Consider the following 23,449-nt stretch of genomic DNA (forward strand, 5'->3'; position numbering starts at 1 on the left):
CATTTAAATAACTGTCTCCTGTGCCTCTGGCACGGGAGCACCAGAGCTCTGCTTCAGCAACAGAGTAACTGGGCTCCCTTCTCATCGAGATCTCTGTCTTGTCTTGGTGACATTCCTCCACATGCACAGGTATACTGAATATATAGCATGTTTTCTACATGGAGGAAACGTCCTGCTGTTGCTGCACACATTTTCTCGATGTAGAGACCAGTAACGCCAATGGACGATTTGTGTAGTATACAGTATTTTTAATTTCTAAAAACATCCATCACTGCACATCTATTGCAAAACATTTATATTGGATATTTTCAAATACCAGAAACTTTTTTTTTCTTTCATTATAGACTATGGGTCTCATAATAATAATAATAATAATAATAAAAACGTGTTCAAAAAGTAGCAAAACAGTCTGTGAGTGCTGCTGGCCCGACGCTCCTCATCTGGAAGGTATTTTTGGTCGCGGTCTGCCGTGATCGGTTGGGAGGGAAGGATGGAGGGTAAGCAGGGTTTCGGCGGCGCAGGTGGCGGCAGTTGCTCAAGAGTTCTGCTGCACGATGGATGGATGGTTGGAAGCTGGGCAAGGGCTCTGCTGCACAGGGGAATCGGAGGGATGGAGGGATAGAAAGATGCTGCAGAGGGAAGGCACAAGGGGATGGGTAAGAGGGGAGGAAAGATGTTGCATATTAAGGGAAAGGAAAAAGGAAGAATTGGGGTAAAGGAGAGGAAGGGAGAGATGATCATGTAAGCCCTACCCGAAAATAAGACCTAGTGCCTTATTTTCAGGGAAACACGGTAGGTACGTACTGAGAACCCTACAAACTAAAAGAAACAACAGAAAGTACATTGCTAGCAAGGAGGACAGGCAGTTTTCAAACATCCCATTTACCCAGATTATTCTGGAAGGGGAGGTGTTAGAATGATCATGATTATTGGGGGAGAGGGCACCAAGACACCTAAATTCAATTAGAGGAGTTCAAAACAGGTTTGTTTACGGACCTAATACCTCAGTGGAGTCTGCCTTAATTATATTGTGTTTTTATTTTTATGAATTGGACCTGCATAGTGATTTCAGCAAATTTACTTTTGTTTCTACAGCCAGACCCTGGTCTGATCATTTGATATATTGCTCTTTTCACTGTAATCAACCTCTTCAAACAAGTATGGTATCCAAAAGATCAACCAGTGTGTACCACCGCTGTGAGTGATTATCACTTTTTATGATTTATGGTTTCTTAGATTTGATATACTGCCTGTCATTGTAAAATAGTGAGGCAGTTTATAATAAAATCAAAAGGAAACTTTTTAGTATGCATAAAGGGCAGGAAATCAGACACACATTATATTACATATTATATGCCTCTCTACTATAAAGTATCTTCTGTGTATTGAATACATACCCTTCGCAGCCTCTGGATCTTGAACTATTTCTTGTATTGGTATTGTCTGTGGAATTCTTGCCCCAAAGTTACAGATGCTTGTCCACAGAGTGTCAGTGTTGCTCCATAACTAGAACATCTTTGGAACGATCTGCCTGAATATTTGAGATTGTGCACAGATTGTGTTAACTTTAAGAAACTGCCAAAGCCACAACTGTTTGTTGAGGCTTATATGTAGGATGTACAAAAATTTCCATGTTACTTTGGTATATGGCCACCATATACACACAGATAATGAATGCTGTTTACACCTATATTTATATAAATATATTTATAGGCAGCAGAACGCTTTTTTGTTTGGGGGGGCCCCAAAAGCTCTGCCTTAGACACCGCCCCAGACCTGCCCAAGCACAGACCTTACCCCTATAATAATAATACTAATTGTAAACACCATTTCTTCCATTCATTCTTCATATATATACAATATAATCTTATTAATAATACACAATGGTAAACCACAAAATACACTCTTTTTCCCCTCCCCACCACTACACAGCATTTCTTCCTTTCTCCTCCACCCCCATGTGCAACGTCTTCCTCTCTCTCCTCTCATTCCCTCCCTTGCTGCAAAGGGAGTGGGGAAGAGAAAGAGGGATCTAGGGTGCCTCTCTCACACCCCCTCTACTGCCACATCCAATATTTCTCCCTTTCTTATCCCCCGGACTGTGTACAGCATCTTTTGCCCAATTGCCCCTGCCCACCAGCCGCATGTTCAACATTTCTGCTTCTATCACCCCTCTCCAGCTCCATGCCACATCTCTTCCTCCATTCCCTCCACCACCATGCCCAACATTCCTCCCTCTTGCATCCATTTACATCTGTCCCACTGTTTCCTCTCCATCACCACATCCAACATTTCTCCCTCTTATCTTTCTCTACCTCACTCCTCTCCCATCACCATGTCCAATAATTCTTCCTTTCCCTCTCATTCACACCGATGCTTAACAATTCTCCCTTTCTATTCCCTCTCCCACCTCAGCATCTCTTTCCCCCCATCCTTCCATCCTATGTCCCAAGTTCATGCCCCTCCCTCCCTTCTATGTCCCAAGTTAGTGCTCCCTCCCTCCTTTCCAACCTATCCCAAGTTTGTGCCCTCTTTCTTGCTTCTGTGTCCTAACACATCCCCTCTCTCCATTCTGTGTCCCAAATTCATGCCCGTCCCTCATTTGGCCCAAGTCCCCACTCCCTTCCTTCCTTGTCTCAATGTGCCCCTCCCTCCTGTGTCTCAACATGCCCCTCTCCCTCCCTCCCTCCTGTGACCCAATGTGCCTCTCTTCCTCTCTCCCTTCTGTGTCCCAAGTTCATTCCCCCTCCCAAGAATGTGTACCTGTGTTCTGGCTCACTCTAAAACATCCAAGTAGGTCTCCTCCTCATTCTTTCCAGCTGTACTTCTTTTTTCATAAAGCCACAGGACACAGCAGCAGAGTATGTCCAGAGGGCCTAGTGTGCTCCCAAGTATGACATCTCTCACATCTCACAGTCCCCAGTCCACATTGCCTCCGCTTTTTCCTAGCCATGTCTACTCTTCCTTCTCTGTTTTCCCTGAGTTGTCCATCTCTCCCTCCCCCTTCTGTCCCCTCCTCGAATCTCTCTTCCTTTCCCAATCTTGCCCCCTCCACATCCATTTCTCCCTTCCCTCATGCTCATCTCTCCCTCTCTTACTTCCTCTGTCCATATCTCTTCCTTCCCCCAGTCCCACACGCTCCTCCCTTCTACACCTAGTTATTGGCCAGTGTGCCTGCTGGTTGGCACTCTGTAATGCATCCCTGCCGGCATCTACTTCTCACCCTCCTCCCTCCCACCTGCCTCGTTTAACCTCTCAGCAAAGCACTGCGCTGCACTTCCACTGGCCTCGTCTTCTCTCCACGGTGGCCAGCCCTCTCTGACAACTTCCTGTTTCTGCTAGGACTGGCCGCAGTGGAGAGAAGACACTGAGGCCAGTGGCAGTGCGGCACAGCATTTTTCTATGAAGTTAAACACGGCGGGCGGGTGAGCAGGCGGGAGGGAGGAGAAGTAGATGCTGGCAGGGATGCATTAGACAGGCATGCTGGCCAATAGCAAGCTCCCAGCCTCACAAGAAGTGATGGGTTACCCCCCCAGTGGATCACCTATAGGAGGGGCAATTTTGGGGGAGGCCATGGCCCCTGTGGCCCCCTGTTCCGATGCCTATGATATTTATATATATATCCAGTGGCGTACCTAGCATATGTGACACCCGGGGCCATCATTTTTTGACCCCCCCCATCTATATCAAAAATATGATTTTTTAGTAACAATCCACATATCGCACAACAAGAGTGTACCTAGGAAAAGGCAGCATCTTGAACACTGCAGTGAGCACTAGAACACAGTTCTTCAACCGCCGGTCCGCAGACCAGTGCCAGTCCGCAAAAATGTTGCCGGTCCACGAAGGATTCGGGTCCCCAGCCACAGCAAAAAGTGCCGGTGTCAGCTGACGTGAAACTTCCTGTTGCCGTCGCTATGCCGACACTCCTGCCTTCCACCTCCTACTCCTGCCGCTTATGTCTCCGCATCCCCAGACAAGCAGGGGCAGCTCTATGTGCTTTTAACTTTGGCACACAGCTGCCCCTAAGCAGTATATTAGCCGCGGTTTCATGAGACAGCCTCGGGGCCTTTGATAGGCAGGCCCACATCGCATCATCAAAGTGGGCCAGCCTACCAAAGGCCCCGAGGCTGCCTCATGAAATTGCGGCTAAAATACTGCTTAGGGGCAGCTGTGTGCCGAAGTTAAAAGCACACAGAGCTGCCGCTAGCCTACATAGAGGAAACATTTGCTGGAGAGGGAAGGAGGGAAGGGAGTAGGGGTGCTTCTGGACGAGGGGAAAGGGCTACTGCTGACAGGGGAGAAGGGAAAGGGAAGGGACGAGAGTTACTTTTGGATAAGAGGAGGAGGAAAGGGAGAAGGGGTTCTCCTGGACAAGGGAGGGGAAGGGGCTACTGCTGACAGGGGAGAAGGGGAAGGGATGAGAATTACTGTTGGATAAGGGGAGGAAGAAAGGGAGAAGATACTGCTGGACAGGGGAGGAGGAACATTGGAAGGAAACAGCTGGCAGGGAGATTAGAGGAGGGGAAGGAGTCAGGATGGAATGGAGAGATCAGATGAGGGAAAGGGGTTAGACAGAGGAATGACAAAGTAGAAAGAGATTGATGCTGGGAAGAGGGATCAGATGAAAAATAAGGAAAGAGGGACAAAGATGCTAGATCTGGTGTAGGAGAGAGGGACATAGAAAGAACGCAGATACCATATGGAAGGGGTAGGGGTAGAGGGCAGACAGTGGATGGAAGAGGCAGACACTGGATGGAAGAGAGTGAAAAGAAGATGAAAGCAGAAACCAGAGACGACAAAAGGTAGAAAAAAATAATTTTATATCTATCTTGTGATTAGAATATATCAGATTTAAAATATGTATCCTGCTAGAGCTGATGTTAGACATAACTGGGGAGTGCAAAGCCCAGGCAGTGCGTCTTTAGCTTCCAGCTGGCTTAGGGCTCTCTCTGACCAGGAGGCAGTTGCCCTAGTTCCACTCCCCTAACACCATTCCTGCCATGTATGACTGTGGTATTCTGTTAGCATATTTGTGTAGCATTCTGTAATAATTTGGCTTATTCAGTTTTCTTGATAGTAGAGGGGATATATGTGAAGGGGAGGGGAGACGGGGGTTTTGTTGATCCTTGCCCTGTATTATTTATATTTAGAAAATGACAATTGTACAGAATATTGTTTCTTTTTATACTTTAATAAAATATGTTCAATATAAAATCATAACTATTTGAGGCTTGTGCGGATAGGATCAGATGGTTAATGGGACCGAGCTTGCGGGGATGGGGCGGCAATGGGGTTTTTAAAAATTTCAGTCTTATTAGTTTGCCGGTCCACGAAATAATTATTTTATTTCCACCGGTCCATAGGTGTAAAAAGGTTGAAGAACACTGCACTAGAACACCAACACATACATTGTAAAACTAAACAAGCCAGATCCCACATAGTCAATTGATCCTGTAGTCAATGCCAACTGAAAACTATGTCCTTTTCATACACACAGAACAGAGATACACCCTCGCCCAATATGGAATAATCACAAACTAAAAATAGAAATATGTCGACAAAAGTTAAACTGAACTGCCAAGAAACCAGACTCTGCATACAATGCAACATCACAACACCACAAAAACAGTGACACATGTCCCCTAATACTGTGCAAAATATAAAGACAGTAGATGTAAATTTGAAAAAACTGATACATAACAATCACCACTATACAAATTAACAAATAAAAATAAAACAAATAATGAGAAATAAGAAAATACCATTTTATTGGACTAATCCATTTTTCAATTAGCTTTCAGAGGCCAAATCTTTCTTCAGAACAGTACAGTATACTGCTGTTATGGTATCCTGTCCTGAGGAAAGGGGTTTAGTCCAAAAAATTGCCTTATTTCTATTTTCTATTTATAAACTTTTATCAATACAGTTACAATACTACTTGATTCTAAGTAAAGTAACAAAAAAATATTTCTACCTTTTGTCGTTTCTGCTTTAATCATCTTCTCTTTGCTCTCTTCTTTCTATACAGCGCTTGTCCTCTCTCTCTTCCATGCAACATCTGCCCTCTCTTTGCCCCTTCCACCCACCTTCTGCCCTCTCTCTCTACCCCTTCCATCTACTGTCCACCCTCTCTCTCTTCCATATGGCATCTTCCCTCTTTCTATGTCCCTTCAATAAACTGTATATCTGGGGTCCATTCTCTCCTTTGCATGATTCATTTCAGCTTCACCCCCTCTCCACCCCAGCTCCACCCCTCCCCTATGCTTTGGCATCTCTCTTCTCCTTTCCTTCCTTCCTTCCCACTCCACACCATAGTGTGGCATCTCTATCTCCTTCCCTTCCCTTCCTTCATGCCATGGCATCTCTTCCTCTCCCTCCATGGTCTGGTATCTCCTTTCCTTTTTTCCTTTCCCTCCCTCCCATGGATTTGGCATCTCTGGTTCCTCTCCCTTGTCTTCCTTCTCCCTTCTTCCCTCTCTCTCTCCAATTGGGTGCTGCAACAGCAGCATTCCTCTCCCCCCTTCCCTGTTCAGCAGCAGCAGCTGCAGCAGCAGCAGCAGCAGCATTTCTCCCCCCTTGCCTTTGCAGCATTTCTCCCCCCTTTCATGTGCAGTATTTCTATCCTCCCCCTTCCCTGCCCAGCATGTCTGGCCAGTTCCCCTGCTGAAAGCTGTGGGTGTCGACACCTCACCGATTCGCAGCTGCGTCGGAAGCCTTCTCTCTGACGTCGTCACTAGGGACTTGAAAATTATTGGGCGGGGGTGGAAGGTTGAAGTGAAGGTCTAGGGTATCCAATCTTCTCACATAGGCCCTTATTTTGCTTTTCTAGAAAAGACACCTTTTCTCCAACTTAGATACAGGTATTCTTTTATAAAAATATATCCCATGTATGAACGACATAAGAATCCTTTTATAAGAATATGCAATGTGAGTATTCTTACAAGTGAGAGCATGCATATATGGAATGCATACTGCACAGTCATGCTCTGAAATCAGTGCACTTCGGTTGTCGCATCTGCAAAAGCACAAAGGAAACTCAGCCACACAAACCATCCGTTCCTTCCTACATTCTTTCAGACGTCTATAGGGAGGGAGAGGGTGGAGCGACCCCTGTCTTATCCAATCGCACTCAATTTTAATTCAGATCTCTTCCCATTCCTCTTGTTCGCGCATGCAGTAGCTCATCACGTGCCATGTATCCTACCCCTACTCTTACCATTCTCTTTTGTCACGCACCCTTGTATTCCCTGGTTCCTTGTTTTCTCCGAAAAGGGGCGGTAGGCGTGACTCCTGTTCACGATGCGTCTCTCTTTCCCTCACGCGCTTTGCCCCTCCCTTGTTAATCTCTTATCAACAAAGCCAATCAGCGTTCATCTTCTTTTTGCCTTAGCTTTCGCTCCTTTTTTTGGGGTATTGGTTTAGGTAACCGCAGATCGCGCGAGGAGCGGAGGTTTGTGGCTTTCAGCAGGGGAGCCGGCCAGAAGCTGAGCAACGCCGGTGAGCACCCACGGACACCCCTGTTTACTGCCGCTGCTGATGGTTAAGGAAAGGCAGCAGCGGCAGAATAGGAAGGGTGGCTGGCTGTGCACCCTGGGCGGACTACCCCCCCTTGGTATGCCACTGTATATATCTATATTTATATATTTATATCACAGATAATGAATGCTGTTTATATTCAGTCAGCAATCCTGTGACATCTTAAATCTTAATGATATTATTATTTTATGTAGGAGTGAATGTTTTCTTGTATGCTTGCTGCTTGCATGGGTTAGGTCCATCCTATTTAACAATGGAGTTGTTTATTATATTTTTATTTTATATTTAATATTTGATTGTATTTTGTAAACCGCTTGGACCAGTAAAATGAACGAGTGGTATAACAAGATTAATAAACCATCTATGGATATACAGATAATGAATGTTGTATACATGTTTGGATTTTATGGAATTTTAAATAAATAAATAAACAAGCAAACAAACAAAAAAGAGACCTTGATTTTAATATAGAACTTAATGTTGTTTTCATATGTTTTGGAAAAGCAGTTTGCTTGTATCATGGCTCAACCGCGATACTTTCTCTTGTTTGTAGAAAGTAATCCCCCACCCCATGAGATTGTTCTTTATATTTTCTTTCTCTGTCCACAAGATTGGTTTTTTGCTTTTTTTTTCAGTTCAATCATTTTTATTGAAGTTTTTAAATGGTGCAAAACAAAACAATCGGTAAACAACCAAATGCATATTGCAGAGGTACAATCAAATGGTCCAAAATTATGCAAAGTAGGAATAAGTGGTTTCCAGTATAACCGCTTTGGCTTGCGCTGCCGCGAGCTCCTCTTTCATGGCGATGAAATCATGTTTCAGCTCACTGATATCTTGCTTCGTCTCAACAATCAATTCCCTGATCACTCACAGCTCGTTTAAAATGGCTGCCGAAGCAACGTCTTCTGCTTTGCTGGTCTCCGATTTCGACGGAGATGCGGGCTCAGCGCTTTTACGTTTATTAGGCTTACCCGATGCCATGACACTTCAAAGAAAAGGAGAGCGTGCCTTATAAGTGATTGATAATGATGTTTATTGATTGTTAATTGAGCCTGAACCAACGGAGCTCGTGCAGCGGGCTGCCTATCTCATCGGGCTCACTAGCGCCCCCAAGATTGGTGTTACCAATTACAATTTTAGAGTCCCTGGGGTCCTATTTTGAGGGTTTCTGTAGCAGGAGCATAGTCAGTAGGCCATTTTTTTTTGGGGGGGGGAGGGGGCTGGAGTGGCCTAAGGCCACTCACACCTCTCTGCTCTCTCTCCCCCTCACAAAATTTTACCTTTGCTGACAGCGAAGCCCAAGGCCTGCCAGCTAAAGAGCTCCACAGCCTGAACTTTCCCCATTGAGAAGTTGGCAACATGCTTTCCAGGCACCAATGTGGGCACTCCTCATTCATGTGCTCGAACAGAGCAAGCGAGAGGAGTGCTGGCATTGATGGCTGGATGGCATGTTGCTGACTTTTTCACACTAGGTGAGGATTGGGCTGTAGAGCTCTTTGGCTGGTGGAGTTTGGGCATCCCTGCCATTCATTCAGGGTACTGTAGTTTGGAGTGCCCAGGCCTACAAGGTCCCTCATTGGCTATGCTGCTGATTCACAGTGACATCTAGAGGTTCTACTAAAGCAATATACTTTTTCTTGTACTAATATTTCACTGGTTGCAAGAGAGAAGGAGTTTCCCATATGACTGGTATTATAATCAGAGAAGATTAGTTTTGGAGGGGTCTTTAGAGGAGTATAAAACCCCGTGCATAGTTCCAATCTTTGTCTTTTGCTGGAGTCCTCTTCCAGCCCAAAGGCCCTAGTCAACTAGCTACAGCTAAAGCATAGTTCTGGCTGGCCTAGCTAGAACAATCAGTTAGGAGATACCTAGGAGCATCATGCAGTACCAACAGCTGCTTAAGTACTATCACCGGGGCAATGGGAATGGGGAAACCATTGTACTTACTCCAGAAACAAAGGAAAAATGGAGAAGCTTGGCATAAGAACATAAGATTAGCCTTACTGGGTCAGACCAATGGTCCATCTAGCCCAGTAGCCCATCCTCAAGGTGGCCAATCCAGGTCACTAGTACCTGGCAAAACCCCCAAAAGTAGCAACATTCCATTCTACTGATCCAGGGCAAGCAGTCTGTCTCAATAACAGAATATGGACTTTTCCTCCAGGAAATTGTCCAAACCTTTCATAAAACCAGCTATGTTAACTGCTCTTACCACAACCTCTGGCAATGCGTTCCAAAGCTTAACTATCTCCAAGTGAAAAAATATTTCTTCCTATTGATTTTAAAATGATTTCCCTGTAACGTCATCGAGTGTCCCCTAGTCTTTGTAATATTTGACAGAGTAATAGCAATTGTAATAGCTGTGTATGTACTAACTGGTTCTTGTAATAAAATTTACATTGAGAAAACAATTAGATCTTTCAAGACAAGATTAAATGAGCTTTGTTCCAGCATTAGTCTGCTTGAGGCAATTAGAATTGCCTGTAACCAAAAAGAGTAGCGTCTCTTCATTGACAGCTCATCCAGAAGAATCAAAGCCATAATGCGAACAAGTACCATCTCTTCCATTGGCTCACTCAGTTCTCCTCAAAGAGGATTACAACAGCATCAAGACCTTACTAGGTGCCTTGAAGTATGATGTGTATGGCTGAGGGGCAGGGCTAGTTTTAGACATACTAGGGCCCAGGGCAGATATTAAGGAAGGGGCCCTTCTCCCAATTTCCCCACCCATCATATAAAACAACTTTTGTTCAGACCTGTGCACAGTGAGGGCAAAACCTTTGTGTGCATGTGCCAGGCAGGCTTTCCCTGATTAATGTATACTTTCTGCATATGCTGAATTTGTATATCATTAGTTTATTGAATTGCCATGGAATATTTTCTTATTAATCTCACAGTATGGTCAACCATTGGTGCACAGCTTCACCATGATGCTTTCTGCACCGACCTCAAGGTTTGTAGATGAAGAAATGGGAAACAGCACACCAGTATAGCTAGAACATCCAGGACCCGTGGGCAAATGTATTGAGGGGGGCCTCCCATATAATATTCTCCATATAATAGTCTTCCTCTCTAACCCTTCCCCTCAGGCAGCATTTCTTCTCACTCCCCCCTACCTCTTCAAGAGGCCATGGGCAGCGGTTTCTACATGCTGCTGCTGGAAGCTGACCCGGAAGACTTCCTTCTGACACAAAACATGTCAACGGAAAGGCTTCCTGGTCATCCGCAGGCAGCGTGTAAGAACTGCTGTCTGCAGCCGTTTGAAGAGAGCAAGTGTGGCTGCGCTGAATTAGCGAAGGGCGCCAGAGGGCACTAACCCATTCCTCTGCAGCTCTCTAGCTTAGGGCTCAAGGGCTTCCCCCAGATTCAGGGGCCTGTGGGATTTATCACCTACTTCATGCAGCTGCTATGCCACTTTTCTGCCAGTCTTAAATTGATTTTCTTCCTTCTAACTTTCCTTTCCTATACCTCAAAAATAGAAAAAGGCAAACCACACCTTATTACTATATTTCTTCTTTAGGTTCCCCTGGACAATGAGAATATTTATGAAAATTCTGCAGCTGGTTTTCTTATAACTTCAATAGGATACGAGTACATTCCATATATGAATATTTATCCATCCCTCTCCTGCATCTTTTATAGCTTAATATCGTTGTCCAAAATGGCTAGTCGTAAGCATTTTTCTAGCAAACACAAATGCAAGAAACCCTCGGAACATCTAACCCCAGGTAACAACCAGTTTTGATTCCAGTTAAGGCCTGGGCATTTTTATTCCAGCTGAGCCCAAGTATTATGGTATAATTATGGTAATGTTATGGCAATAATGCTGTCATGAAGATGTTTTATTTGGTCTTTCTTTCCCCTTAAAGGATCTAATAATATGCTTTTGAAACCAGTTCACTTTGCCTGGGGGCTGAGCTTTATGATTTTTAGGAATAAAAGTGTAATAATTGAAAAAAAAAAGTAATTTGGGGGATCATATTGTGTTATAAAATCCTCAGGCTCCAAATCAAGAATCCATATGTTTCTATTTGCCCAGTAAGTAGAGAAAATTAAAACAACATTTCAGCCCTGGGATCTGCACCTGTATCAGCAGCAGGAACAAGGAGACATGCAGAAATCAGTCTCTGACTCATTCCATCTGTTTAATTGTTTTTAAAAAGGGAAGGGAGAGGAAGGATGTGAAACTTACTTTTCAAATAACTGAACTGAATAAAAAATGAGCATAAGATCGTCTTTTCCATTGGAATGAGGATAATTCTCAAATATGGGAAGCTTGAGGGCTTAAGTTCAGCACTGGGGGAACTGAGGCTGACGCCAGACAATCCAGCACTGGAGGAATCGAAGCCGATGCTGGACAGACTTCTATAGTCTTTCTTGTAAATGGCAAAAAGATAAAAGAAGATTAACCAAATCCAACATGGGGGATCTGAGGCTAATACTGGACAGACTTCTATGGTCTATGCCCCCCCCCCAATGGTACATGTTGTAAATAAGGGTGCTGTGCAGTTTGTGTGTGTGTGTCTGGGGGAAGACATTTTGACTGGTAAGTTGAATACTGTAAGCAATACTTGGAGTCTTGGTTATAACCACATAGCATCCCCAGCATGTCCCTGCTCCACCCCCCTCCCGACACAGGAAAACAGCCTTAATACAGAAAACTTCATCGAAGGTGCCTGCCTTCGTTTTTCAGCCCCTGCATCGAGAGAGGAGTGTGGGAGCCCTGCTCCGCCCCCCTCCCGACACAGGAAAACAGCCTTTAAAACAGAAACTTCTCCTGAGGTGCCTACCTTCGTTTTTCAGCCCCTGCATCGAGAGAGGAGTGTGGGAGCCCTGCTCCACCCCCCTCCCGACACAGGAAAACAGCCTTAATACAGAAAACTTCATCTAAGGTGCCTGCCTTCGTTTTTCAGCCCCTGCATCGAGAGAGGAGTGTGGGAGCCCTGCTCCGCCCCCCTCCCGACACAGGAAAACAGCCTTTAAAACAGAAACTTCTCCTGAGGTGCCTACCTTCGTTTTTCAGCCCCTGCATCGAGAGAGGAGTGTGGGAGCCCTGCTCCACCCCCCTCCCGACACAGGAAAACAGCCTTAATACAGAAAACTTCATCGAAGGTGCCTGCCTTCGTTTTTCAGCCCCTGCATCGAGAGAGGAGTGTGGGAGCCCTGCTCCGCCCCCCTCCCGACACAGGAAAACAGCCTTTAAAACAGAAACTTCTCCTGAGGTGCCTACCTCGTTTTTCAGCCCCTGCATCGAGAGAGGAGTGTGGGAGCCCTGCTCCGCCCCCCTCCCGACACAGGAAAACAGCCTTTAAAACAGAAACTTCTCCTGAGGTGCCTACCTTCGTTTTTCAGCCCCTGCATCGAGAGAGGAGTGTGGGAGCCCTGCTCCACCCCCCTCCCGACACAGGAAAACAGCCTTAATACAGAAAACTTCATCGAAGGTGCCTGCCTTCGTTTTTCAGCCCCTGCATCGAGAGAGGAGTGTGGGAGCCCTGCTCCGCCCCCCTCCCGACACAGGAAAGCAGCCCTCTATTGTTTGTTTAAATACCACTATTATCCCTCACACAAACTGCATGCTCTTTAACTAGCATAACAGCATACACGACCTACACAACTACTATAACTAGTAACAGTAATTTACTCAATCCTCTTTAACTTAACTGATTGCTCTCTGACTCCTTCCTTTTCTGTCTCCCAGCTCTCTCCTCTACTTGCTCCTCCAACTGCCCAATAATAACACTTCAGCTCCAAGCTCCTGATCTAATTCTATAAAACTGACTCCCACCAAACTTTAACTCACCAATAGAACCAAACCAAGTTTCCCCTGACAGTGAGTTCCCCCTGAATCCCTCCCTCCTAACGCCCCAAACCCCCCTCTTGCCATGCCACCAACTATCCAGGCCACCACCTTCCCCGCCCCTCCCCCCACCACTTTACAAACCACCCTCCCGCCCATTCCCACTCCCACCACTCCCACTACACTTCTTACAACACTATACTTTACCATCCCCATTATTACAGGCCAAGGCAGATACGGTGATATCTCCCCACAACCTAAAAAAAGCCGTTCCAGAAACCCTGCCAACCTCATCCCCATTCTTCCCTCTCCACAAACCCCCTCTCACAACACACTCAAATTGGCACTCATCAATGCAAGATCAGTCAACAACAAATCCTTCCTCCTACATGACCTCATTTGCGACAAGACTTGGGACGCCCTCATGATCACCGAAACCTGGCTCCAAGACAACGAGGGGATAACGCTAGGCGAACTATGTCCCCCAGGCTACCAGGCTCTAACCTGCTCACGTACCTCTGGAAAAGGAGGTGGAGTGACTTCCATTATCAAAACCTCCACCACACCAAAACTAATAAACTCCATCAACATTCCCTCCCTAGAAGCTATTGCATTCACTTTAGGCCACAAACAAAAAACCGCCCTCATACTCCTCTACAGAACCCCAAACTCCCCAGCAGATACCCTAGAAACCCTCCTCGAATTCATCACTGAACTAACCATCTCACACAAACACATAATAATCCTAGGAGATTTCAATTTCCCAGACTACCCCAACACCTCAGGACAAATTGACAACTTCCTCTCCTCCCTCTCCGACCTAGGATTCCACCAAACTATAACCACCCCCACTCACTCAGCAGGCAACATCTTAGACTTGCTCTTCACCCTCAGAGACCCAACGACAAAACCCCAGCAAACCTACACCTCCACACCTGTCCCATGGTCAGACCACCACCTCATTGAATTCGAACTCCCACTCGATACTGCCCTAATCCCACGTAAAGATCCCACCCCCCCCACCCTACGCCAACTTCCTAATTCGGTCGACCCTCAAGATATGGCCGCAGGTATTCGCACCCTAAATGAATCTTATACCCAACATCCCCTATCAATTGACCTGGCAGCCACCACATGGCACTCTAACATCCAATCCCTCTATAATAACCTGGTCCAGACAAAAACAATCCAAACAATCACCAACAAAGCACCTGCTCCCTGGTACACTAACGACCTCCGATCTATAAAACGATCCCTAAGGAAAGCAGAAAGGATCTGGGCCAAACATCCGAACATTGAAACCAAAACCCACTGGAAAAACATATCCACCACATACAAAGCCGCCATTCTAGAAGCAAAAAAGACCTACTACTCTCGTCTCCTACAACAAGCCCCTTCCAGATCAAAACAACTATTCACCCTCACCAACCATCTCTTCACCAACGCCCAAAGGAATAATCAAATCAACCAAACAGAACTCGATAGCGAAACTCTCTCAGACTTCTTCCAGTCCAAAATACAAAACATCCGAGCTAACCTCGACCTCAACACCAAACCCACTCCTACTCAGCTCCAACCAACTCCATATACCCCCCCTTCCGCCTCTCTCTCCCAATTTCATCTAGCCACTCATGCGGAGGTCCTCGAAACTCTGAGAGAACTTAAACCCTCCAACACCATCCTCGACCCCTGCCCGTCTAGCCTCCTGCTGGCTGCTGGAGACACCATGGCAGAATCCATCCTCCCCATCATTAACACCTCTCTAACTACTGGAACTGTCCCCCTCAGCTGGAAATCAGCTATTATCAAGCCCACTCTCAAAAAACCCTCCCTTGATCCTAATGAACCTGGCAACTATCGCCCAGTCTCCAACCTCCCAATTGTCTCCAAACTCCTTGAACGAATTGTACTCCACCGCCTATACCCTTTCATTGAAGAACAAGCTGCCCTATCCCCAGCCCAATCCGGCTTCCGTAAGGGCCACAGCACAGAATCAGTTCTCATTGATATCATAGACGACAGCTGGTCAATACTGGACAAAGGCAACGACGCCCTACTAGTCCTACTTGACCTTAGCGCTGCCTTCGACACAGTTGACCATCACCTACTCACATCTAGGCTCCACGACCTCGGAATCAAAGACACAGCCCTCCAATGGATCACCTCCTTCCTTCACCAAAGGACCCAAACAGTCCTACTAGGGACTCATAAATCTAACCCTAAGCCTATCAAATATGGCGTTCCTCAAGGTGCCCTTCTATCCCCCCTCCTATTCAATCTCTACATCAAACCCGTCATCGATATAGCGCAAAAATATAAAATCAAAATACACTCTTATGCAGATGACATCCAGCTGCTCCTCCCCTTAGGCGAAAACCGGCCATCCCAAATTGCTAACCTCGAACTCTGCCTCACTGACATGAAAACTTGGATGTCAAACAACAAGCTTCAACTTAACGCCTCCAAAACTGAACTCCTATGGATCAGAAACAAAAACACCAAATACCTACGACCAACACTAACATGGGATTCCACTCGACTAACGGCAGCAGATCAAGTTCGCAGCCTAGGAGTAACCCTAGACGGACACCTATCCTTATCCAACCACATATCCCAAGTAGTCTCCACCTCCTTCTACTACCTTCGCCAACTAAAAAGGATCAAACCCTACATCTCCAAACCAGACCTCGCCCAACTCCTATACGCATATGTCCTCTCCAGAATGGATTATTGTAACTCGCTATTTAACGGACTAACCAAAAATAATATCAAACGCCTCCAACGGGTCCAAAATGCAGCCATCCGCCTCCTACACAACCTCAACTACCGCGATTCCATTTCCCCGGCACTCCATGCTGAACACTGGCTCCCAATTAGCCAACGCTGTACTTTCAAAGCCCTAACAATTGCCCACAAGAGAATCTACTCTACCACCCCCTCCTACATAAAATCCAAACTTCCCATCTACAACCCCACTCGCACCCTCCGCTCAAAGTCAGAGACACGCCTATGCGTCCCCCCCGGAAGATCCCTGCTCACAGAAACTGCCCACAAACGATCCTACAGCCACTTCATTCCACACCTCTGGAACCAACTTCCCCCCCAACTTAGACAACAGAACTCATTATTAGCATTCCGTAAATCGGTAAAGACCCTCCTCTTCAATTAAAGATCCCCTCTGTCTCTCCCCCCCTTAAGCCCCACCCTCCACTCTCCTATCTCCTTCCCGAAATTCCAGTATTACCCTCTCTTACTCTTTCCACTAAAAAATTGCACCTATACGCTTATAACTTTCCTTACATGAAACTACTGTATTTCCCCCCTCTCTCTCTCTGCTCAATCCCCCTGTATTTAATTCTCTCCAAAAACTATAAATCCAACCACTAAACCTGTTGTACTACTTATATGTCTAGTTACTCCGCATTGTGTATGTTCAATTGTAAACCGTCCTGAGCTACTGGGAGGACGGGATAAAAATCTAAATAAATAAATAAAATAAATAAATAAATAAATAAATAAATAAATAAATTGGCTTGGTGGAAACTTGACAACCAGCGTTTAAGCATTGGTGACTAAAGCCTGCACAGAGTGGTGGGCATAGCTCTGGTCACCTTGTTGGGCAGACTGGATGGACCGTGTGGATCTTTATCCTCCATTATTTACTGTGTCTGAAGGTTGCTCTTTAGGATTACCTGCAATGTTTCTGCCTCCCCTGTGTAAGCCAGAGAACTCTACAGTGTGTGTGGTGGATTTGTGTGGATGGGCTGAAAGAAGCAGCGCTCTTAGGTATGGCTCAACTTTTGGGTCTAGTTATATTTTAGTTTAGTGTGACGCTTCCCTTGAGTTTTAAGTTAGTCTTGGGTGAAGAGTTTTTGCCCGACCCTCTGTTTGACCGCTGAATAAAGGAGTGAACTCAGCAGCTTGAGCCTCAAGTTATAGGATGAGGAGAGAGAAGCTCCAACTACAGGAGAAGGTATTGGGGAGAAAACATTCTCAGGTGGAGAGAATCTGTGTGGATCTCATAGAGGCCTTTTAAAACTCAGAAGAAGGGAATAGGTTTCCCTAGCACTTTCCCTACCACTCCATTATCCCAAGAGCTGATAGACAGTGAAAGGAATCACAGACACAGATGATGGAGCTGTAAGGTGAAATCTAATACTTACACGGTGTTTACCTGATGCTCAGCCAAAAACACCAAACGACTACAGTGAGTTCAAAATGCAGCAATAAGACTACTGAAAAACCTACAAGCCCATGACCCAGTCTCTCCAGCACTGATATTGACTCACTGCCTCTGCCCATAACCAAACGCTGCATTTTCAAAGGCCTAGTGTTGGCATATAAATCCCTCTTTAATATGACACCCAAATACTTCTCAGACAAACTTCCTCTCAACACCCCAAAGAGAACGCTACACTCCCAAGATGAAATACGCCTACATACTACACCATCAGGACACTCCCTCTAACTCCAGACAGCTTGGACATGATCTTATTCCCATTTCTTACCAAACCTCTGGAACAGCCTACCTCCTTATATCAGAGCCCTTTAAGGACTTCTTATCTTTAGAAAAGCTGTTAAAACCTATCTTTTTGCCTAGTCACTCCTTCAATCCTTTACCAGCATCAGTAAGTAATCCTAGATGAAGATATATTACAACACATTGTATGTAAACTCTATATTGTAACACTGTGAATGTAAACTGTAACCCATTATGAGCTCTTTGGGGAAGATGGGAATGTGTGGCACAGTGGTTAGAGCTACAGCCTCAGCACCCTGAGGTTGTGGGTTCAAATCTCTCACTACTCCTTGTGACCAAAGAAACATCCATAAGTACATAAGTATTGCCTCTGCTGGGTAAGAGCAGGGGTCCATCGCGCCTAACAGTCAGCTCCCGTGGCGGCCCTCCAGGTCCTTGACCTGTAAGTTCCCTCCACCTGAATTGTTTATGCCCTAATCCTGAAGTACCTTGTATAGTACCCCTCTATCTATACCCTGTAATCCCTTTCTCCTTCAAGAAGTCATCCAAGCCCTTTTTGAAACCCATTATTGTACTTTGTCCTAACACCTCTCCTGGAAGCGCATTCCAGGTGTCCACCACCCTCTGAGTGAAGAAGTACTTCCGAGCATTTGTTTTGAATCTGTCTCCTTTCAGTTTTTGCCCTCTTGTTTTTGATGTCTCTGCTAGCCTGAAGAATCTGTCTCTCTCTTTCATGATTTTATAGGTCTCTATCATGTCCCCTCTTAGTCTCCGTTTTTCCAGGGTGAAGAGCCCCAGCCTCTCCAGCCTTTCGGTATAAGCAAGGTTTTCCATGCCCTTAATCATTTTTGTTGCTCTTCTCTGGACCCTGTCGAGCATCACCATATCCTTTTTAAGGTGCGGTGACCAGTATTGGACGCAGTACTCCAGATGCGGGCGCACCATCGCTCGATACAGCGGCAGGATAACTTCCCTCGTTCTGGTGGTGATGCCTTTTTTGATAATACCCAACATTTTTTTCACCTTTTTTGAGGCCGCTGCACATTGTGCCGCTGGCTTCATTGTTGTATCCACCAATACCCCAAGTCTTTTTCAAGGTTGCCTTCCCCCAATACCCTCCCTCCCATCGTATAGCTGTACATTGGGTTCCCTTTCCCTATGTGCAAGACTTTACATTTCTCTACATTGAAGCTCATCTGCCATCTATTTGCCCACTCACCCAGCTTGTTCAGGTCACTCTGTAGATCTTTGCATTCCTCAATAGTTCTGACCCTACTGGAGAGTTTTGTGTTGTCCCTGTTTCCAGGTCATTAATGAATATATTGAACAGCAATGGTCCCAGCACTGACCCCTGTGGGACACCACTCGTGACCCCTTTCCAGCCAGAGTAGTGTCCCTTTACTCCTACCCTCTGCTTCCTGTCCACCAGCCAATTTTTGACCCATCTGTGCACGTCCCCTTCTACCCCGTGGCTCCATAGCTTCTTTAGTAGGCGTTAGTGGAGTACCTTGTCAAAAGCTTTTTGGAAATCCAGATATACGATGTCTATAGGGTCACCTTTGTCCAGTTGTTTGCTTATCCCCTCAAAGAAATGCAGTAGATTCGTTTGGCATGATCTTCCTTTACAGAAACCATGCTGGCTTGTTCTCAACAGATTATTTCTTTCTATGTGCTCACTGATACTTTCCTTGATCATTGATTCAGCCATCTTCCCCGGAACTGAGATTAAGCTCACTGGTCTGTAGTTCCCCGGGTCCCCTCTCGATCCTTTTTTGAAGATAGGCGTAACATTTGCTTTCCTCCAGTCCTCTGGGATTACCCCTGTTCTCAAGGATAGATTACAAATCTGTCGCAGTAACTCTGATGTTTCGTCTCTGAGCTCTTTCAGTATTCTTGGGTGGATTCCATCTGGGCCCAGAGATTTGTCAGTTTTTAATCTATCTATCTGCTTGAGTACGTCTTCGAGGCTGACCTCCAAGTATGATAATTTTCCCTCTTGATCCCCCTTGAAGATTTTTTCCAGTTCAGGCATGTTGGATGTGTCTTCTCTTATAAAGACCGACGAGAAGAATGTGTTTAGTCTATCAGCCACCTCTTTTTCCTCCTTCACCACTCCCTTCCTGTCTCCCTCATCCAAAGGTCCCACCTCCTCCCTCGCCGACTGCTCTCCTTTTACATATCGGAAGAATGGTTTAAAATTTCGTGCTTCCTTGGCTAGTCTCTCTTCGTATGCTTTCTTTGCGTTTCTGACCACCCGGTGACATTCTTTTTGCTGCTTCCTGTGCTCCTTCCAGTTTTCGTTAGTTTTGTCCTTTTTCCACTTCCGAAATGATTTTTTCTTGTCTCCTATCACTTTTTTTACTTCATTGGTTATCCATGCTGGATTTTTTGTATGATTCTTCTAGCATCCTTTCCTAAATCTGGGTATATACAGGTTTTGCGCCTCATTAACTGTGTCTTTGAATAAAGACCAGGCTTGCTCCACAGTCCGAGCTTTCTTGGTGCTGTTTCTGAGATTCTTCCTCACCATTTGTCTCATGGCATCATAGTTCCCTTTCTTGAAGTTAAACACTGTTGCATTGGTTTTCATCCCTTTGGGTAATCCCTTTTCCACCTTGAACCGGATCATGTTGTGGTCACTGATTCCTAGTGGTCCCACGACCTCCATACCCTATGCGGATCCCTTCAATCCGTTGAGGATTAGATCCAGAATCGCTAACCCTCTCGTTGGTTCCCTGACAAGTTGTTCCATGAAGCAGTCCCGTACAGCCTCCAGGAACTCCGTTTCCTTAGTACATTTTGAGTTTCCAAGACTCCAGTCTATCCCTGGATAGTTGAAGTCCTCCAAAACTATGGTATTAGTATGCTTGCATTCCTGCCTCAACTCGGCTTCCATTTCTGTATCAGTTGCTTCGTTTTGCCCAGGTGGACGGTAGTACAGCCCCATCTTTATCTCGGATCCATTTCTACCTGGTATTTTAACTCCAGTTGGACATTTGTCACTGCTATTGCATCCACTCCGGCCGAGTGAATGGTGTCCTTTATGTATAGTGCTATTCCTCTTCCTTTCTGATACATCCTGTCTCTTCGGTAGAGCTTGTACCCTGGCAGTACTGTGTCCCATTTGTTCTCCTCATTCCACCATGTTTCCGTGATGCCTATGATGTCCAGGCAATGACTTCCAATTCCCCCATTTTGTCTTTTAGGCTCCTTGCATTAGTGTACATGCAGTTCAGGTCCTGGTGTTTTCTCTTCCTTGTTATGCTTCCTTCCTATCCGCCCCTTCCTGACTTGCCGACTCTTGATTTATGTCTCTTTTGTTTCCCCCTTGTGGTATGTTCCTATTGTCCTCCTCGTGTTCCCTCTCTTTGTTCAATTTCATTTTGACTTCCCCATATAGTAAGTTCCTCGTGCCCTCCTCTCCTTTGTCTTCCCCTTGTGTTATGTTTCTACTGTTCTCCTCTTGTTTCTTCCTGATGTCCAGTTCTACTTGACTTCCCCTTGCAGCATGTTCCTCCTGATCTCTTCTTGCTTCTTCAGTTTCATTTATTTATTCCACTCCTGTTGTTTGTCATTTGTGTCATCCTGGCATTTTTCCCACCCAGTATCTTTTCGGGATACTGTCTTCCGAACCGTCGACACCAGGTCAACTGTAGGCTTTCCCCTTCTACTTAGTTTAAAGCTTGCTCTATTGCACTTCTGACATTATTTGCAAGTTATCTAGTTCCCGCCATGCTCAGGTCTTTCTTGAGAGCTTGTTCTTACCCCAGAATGTTGTCCAGTTCCTCACAAAGAGAAATCCCTCCTCCTCACACCATCTCCTTATCCACACATTTATTGATTGTAGCTCCGTCTGCCTCTTCGGTTCTGCTCTCGGCACTGGTAGGATCTCTGAAAAGGCTATCCTCTGGATCCTCATCTTCAGTTTCCTTCCTAAGATCTTGAACTGTTCAGTCAGTGCATTCTTGCTGTAGTCTCTCCTGGTGACATCGTTCGTCCCGACATGGACTATCACTGCTGTCTCTGCTTCCTCCAGGATTCTTTCAATTCTGTCTACGATGTCCTTGGTTCTTGCTCCTGGGAGACAAGTCACTAGCCGATCCTCTCTTCCTCTTGCTATGTGACTGTCTACTTGCCGTAGGATTGAGTCTCCCACCAGGATTGCAGATTTCCCCTCTTTCAGCCTCCGCTGCGGTCGCAGGTCCGTGTCCTTGGTGTGCTTCATTTCTTCTCCCTCTAGGCACGCATAGATTCTTGCCTCTTTTTTCTGCAAGATTCCTCCATGGTTACCTTTTACCTTGGTGTCAGATGGATCTTGTCCTCCATTCTTCCTTGTCCCTGCACTGCTCGTGTTCTTGTTCTTCCACTCTCCTGTAGGCATCCTCAATGAACTTCTTAAGCTCCCTGCCCTGTTCCTCGATGTGCCTCTCTTGCATATGGTCTTCGGCCACCTGGAAGGGGTCTTCTAAGATGTAGAGTCCCTCCAGCTCCTGGATCCTGTGATTCAGACGACTGACCTCACTCTTCAAACTCTCCAGTTCCCGACATCGTCCGCACACATACGACTGCCTCCCCGAGGGGAGGTAGTCATACATGTGACAGTCCGTGCAGTACACTGGAAAGTCATCCTCTGAGTTCCTTCAGCCTCCATTCTTGTCTGCCTTCTGGTTCTGGTACTCTTAGCTTGTGTGCTCGCTCCTGTGCTTGGCTCTTGGGCCTATCCCTTCCTTATCTTCTGTCCCAGCTGCTTTTCTTCTGCGCCTTCACCTGTCGCCTCCCTGTTCATGTGTCGCTACTCTTTGTTTGTGTGTGGGTATGGTCTCCCCTGGGCTTACTTGTTCCTTATCTTCAGTGACTGCTGCCCCTCTGCTTTACCTGGTTGTATGTGTATGCTATCCTGTGCTCTTGTTACTCTCTTACCTTGCTGTCTTTCTCAGGGTTCCTGGATGTAGCATCCCGGCCCTTCTTCAGGCCCTTCGCAAAGGTGCTCTCGCTAAGGTGAGTGCCTTTGCCGCTCGCCTTCGCCACGCGCCGAATGGCCGTGCACCGTTGACTCCCTTCTTGTTAAGGGGGAGTCAGGGCGATGACGCTGATGACGCGGAGGGGTGGGCGGAGCTTCCTCTCGCCGCTACCCGCTCCTCTCTGCCGCCGCCACTAGCTTTTTTCTGCCCTTACAGGCTCTTCCCGGCTTCTCCCCGCCAGCTGCTCTCTCCTGCTACAGCTGCTCCTCTTCGTCATGCGGCTGCAGTGGCCTTCGCACCCTGGCTCCCTTCTTGTTAAGGGGGAGTCGGGGCGATGAAGCTGATGACATGGAGGGGTGGGCGGAGCTTCCTCTCGCCGCTACCCGCTCCGCTCCAAGTTGAATATATCCAAATCCAGACCCTTTGGATGTGGGAGTGGCCATCATTATGATGACAAACTCTCACAGCAACAGATTCAGTCCATATACCATAGCCAAAATTTCATTTATACCGGCTAAAAGGTTAAGCGAGGACCTAAGGGATATCAGACAGCCCTCCAAACAGCATAGTTTGGATGGGTAAATTCCTCATTTGTCCCAAGGTACCTCCACCACCATTTTATATATATCTTTTTCTTATGCTTAGCTTCTTATGTATATATTTTTCTTA

General features: G+C 46.1%; 1 long non-coding RNA gene across 1 annotated transcript in view; it reads right to left on the reverse strand.

Moving 5' to 3' along the window:
* LOC117361540 overlaps positions 1–13,251 on the reverse strand; it is a 39,166-nt gene extending 25,915 nt beyond the window's left edge. Inside the window, exons 1-2 of the long non-coding RNA XR_004539681.1 lie at positions 12,882–13,251; positions 1,398–1,531 (exon numbers count right to left, since the gene is read on the reverse strand). This is a non-coding gene — a long non-coding RNA (uncharacterized LOC117361540). The remainder of the gene's footprint in view (positions 1–1,397; positions 1,532–12,881) is intronic.
* Positions 13,252–23,449: the final 10,198 nt, after the last annotated feature.

Source organism: Geotrypetes seraphini, chromosome 5 (assembly GCF_902459505.1).
Source record: "Geotrypetes seraphini chromosome 5, aGeoSer1.1, whole genome shotgun sequence".
Lineage (NCBI taxonomy): Eukaryota > Metazoa > Chordata > Amphibia > Gymnophiona > Dermophiidae > Geotrypetes > Geotrypetes seraphini.